The 5,047-nt window shown below is 33.3% G+C and overlaps 1 long non-coding RNA gene across 1 annotated transcript; it reads right to left on the bottom strand.

Annotated features, from left to right (window-relative positions):
• Window positions 1–484: 484 nt before the first annotated feature.
• On the bottom strand, window positions 485–4,060 carry LOC131530814 (uncharacterized). Its single transcript, XR_009268500.1, has 5 exons — window positions 3,968–4,060; window positions 3,610–3,798; window positions 1,490–1,524; window positions 1,064–1,390; window positions 485–922 (listed from the first exon to the last, which is right to left on the bottom strand). It is a non-coding gene; the product is annotated as an uncharacterized LOC131530814 (long non-coding RNA).
• Window positions 4,061–5,047: the final 987 nt, after the last annotated feature.

Here is a 5,047-nt window from a genome sequence, read left to right as displayed (position 1 = left end):
TCTCAGAAGTTCAAAGTGTCTGAGGTTCTGTAATTCTTATAAGCAAACACAAACTGTGCAAAAGCCGCAGCCCTTCGAATGCACTCAATGTCCAAATTTACTCATCCATTTTCATTCACTCCTTTAAGTGGACTATATTGGTGGACTAATGGGTGTAGGGGGACACAGCTATTAGACAATTTGACCTGAAATGCAATTTTGGCTGTGTTTGGGCTAGTTTTGAGTACCAGTTGGTTTGTTATGCTGACCTGGCAACCTGTTGAAAAGCATGTGCTAAAAGTACCCGGATTGTCTACCATTTTCCGGTAGATTTTCGAAACAGCTAATATAATAAGCAACCATCTTGCTTTGGAGGAGAATACAGTTCAGAACTACAAACACAAATAAAAAGTGTTTCAAATCTACAAACGTGGTGGATGTGCATGAGACCAACGTTTAAGTAAAGGGGGTTTGAGTGACTAATAATCAGCATTCACCCTGAAAAAATATGTATTTAATATTAGCTAGTCAGTACACTTGTCAGTACAACATAAGAAAGAACACTTGTGGTATAGAATTACTCAGGCAGCAACACATTGACATATTCATATTTTTTTTTTTTTTGGCTACGTCAAAAAATGTGTTATTTAAGTAATATTCAAGATCTCATTCTGTTCATACAATAAGAACAATGCAGTTCATGTGGCAATACTATAACAGTGCATTTTTGTACATACACACATACAATTATTTGTACTTCAATTTAAACAGAAAAAAAGTGAGGCAAGTTTTTTTCTCATTTGAAATATGATGAAACTGGCTATAGGCACTATTAATACCAAAACCACTACAATGTAAACCCAGAGCAAAGAAGATGTCACTGCATCTGCTCCTGTATCTTCTCCTTGGTTTCCTTGATCAGTGGATTTGTTTCTTGTTTTTGCTGTTGATTCAGCAACAAAACAGTAAGAAAAAACATCAGTGCACTGTGATAAATTAAATCTGTCTGAACACTAACTATTCAGATTTTGTAAAAACTTTTTAAAGTAAAATCATCACACATTTATCAATTACTTTCACACACCATTGATAATCAGCAGTACAGTCTTCTGTTCATACGAAGGTGTGATGTGGCAGATGTATTTCCCTGCATGAATATGTTGAAGATTGTTGAGTTTGATGGAGAAGTTTCGTCTCAGATACTCAGGCGGGAAACTTTCAGCTCTGTTCTTGTACTCTGAGTCCTGTAACACTAATGAATCTTCACCCTTGATTATATCAAACACAATATTGCTGCCATTGTGTCTCCAGTGTACATCAGTGTCATGAAGTTTAACATGATGCTCAGTTGAAGAACACGGCAGGACAACAGAACCACCAATAACACCCTCTACTGTGACCTGCAGACACACTGAAATCACACAAAATTCAAATGTAAACACAAATGTCTGCTATTAATATATGTTAATATGGCATGGATTTAACTCTTAAATGAAGTTTTTGTTCTCACCTTTGTTTATGAACACTGCAAACACACAGATGAATCTGCAGAAACAGCACAAAAACAGTAGATCATGATACTAATGAGTAAGACTCTGATTCTGATGTTATCAAAAATCACTATTAACGACTTGCTTATTAGCATGAATATTACTAGCATTGGCTGTTTATTAGTACTTAAAGCACATATTAATGCCTCAATCTGAATGACCATATTTTAGATCTCATAATCCTACCACATACCTAAACTTAATCCTTAATAACTATTAATAAGCAGCAAATTAGGAGTTTATCGAGACAAAAGTCATAGTTAATAGTGAGAACTAGTTCTTAAAATAACGTGTGACTGATATATTATAGTGTAATAATACACTCGGGGAAAAAAAAACAACAACAAAAAAAAAATATATGGTAAAAGGTCAGCCTGATGAATGTTTGGATTATCATCCTGGAATATGTACATATTCCATGATGACGATGCCAACATTCCTCAGGCTCAAATTAAAAACACTGGTCACTAAAGAGTCTAACATGGTTGTTTGCAAAATAAAAATCTACCCACTGCATCAGTTTGGGTTAAATTGTTGGCAACTATACAACATACCAGAAACATATTAAACCCTGCAATAATGATTCAATCCTAAAATCTCAAGGTTGCTTATTTAAATCCAGTTGACGATTGCTTTTTTGTTGTTGTTGTTGTTGTTTTGTTTTTTCTTGGCCAGGCGGTGTATATAGTGTGATTCATATCACTTTGACCAAATTCTGTCATTTTAGGTCTCTGTCATTACATAAACATTGACAATACACTAGTTTACAACTAAATTAACAAATATATACATTCATTTCCCTTAATAATATATTGAATATTTTGAATCATCATCCTGTATGGAGTCATTGGCATATATACAATTTAACAGTTAATCTTTATAAGGGGAACATCATACCATATTGATACAACATTAAATACTTTTCATTTAATGCACTATACGACAAATCAAATTATTATCAACACTAACTGCACAAGCAATGAGATGTAAGATGATTATGCAAAATTGATATTGCTACTTGCTAAAATCAAAATAATCGAAGCTATTTGCCTGCAGATAACCCTGATAATTATGAATTAATGATACATTAATGATAAATTAATGTATTAATGATACTTAAAATATTTTCCTTTCCTTAAATAAAGCATTTGGAACCAAAACACGACAAGCTGGATGCAAATGCAAGCACGGAAACTAGGCCTTGTTCTTGTGTTTACAAAATAACATTTCTTTCAGAATTCATCAAACATACCTGTTCATCTTGGTGCCTCAATAATATTATTATGTTTTATTTAAATATAGTGATATAGATACGACTGAATTTAAATCAAATACTACTTTTTAAATGCTCGTCGTAAGTGCTTCCGTATATGCAAACACGGAAAACATCATACGGAAGTGACATCAACAATAACTATGTGAACGTTCAGAAATGCATGGCAGATTTGTTAATCATACTCAAATAAACTTCAGTATATTCAAGAGTCTGAGACAGAAGTTCCCTTTCAAAAGCTTTTCACATATACTCTTGATGTTATTCTTAATCTTCACCATTAGTAATACTGAACATGTCTCTGCTGTCAGTCACTGTGTCTCCAATCATATCTCTGTCATGTCTGGAATTAATTTCATCAAAAAGCTTAGATTTGTTTCTCATTTTCAGTTGTTAGACTACAAAATATTGTTCCAGTTTTACTGGGAAATTATGGACCCTTTTCAGAGACTGTCATGACGTGTTTCCACAATTATCGGCTTTGTAAATCTAGAAAAGTTTTATTTTGTTTTTATAATTTTCATTTTTTTTTTTAATAATAGCTAATAATAATTATGTTTATTTATAACACTGTACTACTAATTAAATTTTAAAATTTCAATGAAATTTACTGTGTAGGAGTTTCTAAACAAAGGCTGAGGAAGTGATTGCAAATTTGACATATTTCTCTCTTGTGACCAGCGTAATCACTCTCTGGCTCCATTAGTTATAGACAGATCGTTTCAGCAGCTATAGGCATCCTTACATGTTTTCATTTTAGTGAAATGAAAAGGAATAAATGCAATGTAAATTTAATCAGAAACTTACATGAGTATGAGAGTGAAGCTTCCTCTCGTAAACTCCTCTGAGAAAATGTTGTATTCTGGTTCCTCAAGTGAATCATTTCTCTGAGTAATGTCTTAAATATTCCTGCTGTCATTGTGTCTTTAATGTAATGTCATGCCACTAGATGCCAAATAAGATTGCAGAGCTTCCAGTTATACCCTCATTCACGAGCTGCAGAGAAACCAAAAGAGAGAGAACTGAAAACAACAGAATACAATTAGGATTTTCCATAAAATACCTGCTTGATATTAACAACACCAACAGATGCAGTTCAACAAACACAAAAAAATAAAAAATAATAATAATAATAATTACTCTGTACTGAAGAGAATATAAATACCTGCACTGAAGGTTTTTTTTTTTTTTTTTTGGTTTGTTTGCATATCTGGCCTCAATCCAGAATGGTCTGGCTCATAGTTTCTCTCTTGTCTTCATCCTGACAGACTGAACAAGTGCTGTGAAGAGACTGTAATATTATCCGTCAATCTGATGGGAGGAGAGTTAGCTGTCAGACCTGATGAGCAGGTGAGTGAGCAGCTTCTATTAAGAATGAATACACCTGAACTCCCTGAACTTTTCTTCATTGTGACAGACGATGTGGTCCAAGAGGGTTACTTCTTATTAGATAAACATTCAAACATTCAAGTTCATACTGTTCTCATGCCACGTGTCCATTTGTGGAACAGATTGGTTGCAAACAAACAAAAGGCTGTTGTGCAAATTTGAGGTGGTTTCACTGTCTGTGGGATTGCAGAAGTACTAAACAAATGTTAACATGTGACAGTGCAAAACAGTGCATTTCTTGTATACACTGCTAATTTTGTGAATGACAGAAATAAGTGTATACTTGTTATCACTTATTTGGATATTGCCATTTCTAAGAATACGAGGAGTAGATGTTTGGACAGTTTTTTTCCTGTTATGGAAAGAACAGGAACTTAATCTGAGTTTACATAAAAACTTCTCTCCAAATTTGTGAGACTCTTGTCTTGCTTATTCTACTTCTCTTTATGTTGATTTTCAGATTTCCAAATCTATTTACCAGTGTTTTATGTAATGCTTTATTGAAAAATAAGACATCACATTACAAAATCTGTAGTTATGAAAAAGGCAGCCTTCATTTTGACACAGTGACATGATGTATAAAATGTAATTTATCATGACAATTGCACTCAGTATAATATTGTTTTGGCTTATCAATGTGTTTATATTGTTATAATTAATGAAACTTCCATGCTGCCATACAAGAACGTTCTTACAGAGGTTTATTTCTGATGACAGCTCCTGTGATCTCCAAACTGAACATTTGTTTTTGGATGTAACCTAATCTCATTCTGTTAAAAAGAGAAGCAATTAATCAAACAATGAGTAAATGTACTCTGACTTTTATGAGTATCAGAGGAAGTTTCCTTTCATGGCT

This window comes from Onychostoma macrolepis, chromosome 22 (assembly GCF_012432095.1).
Source record: "Onychostoma macrolepis isolate SWU-2019 chromosome 22, ASM1243209v1, whole genome shotgun sequence".
Classification (NCBI taxonomy): Eukaryota; Metazoa; Chordata; class Actinopteri; order Cypriniformes; family Cyprinidae; genus Onychostoma; species Onychostoma macrolepis.
This window is presented reverse-complemented; position numbering and strand designations above follow the sequence as displayed.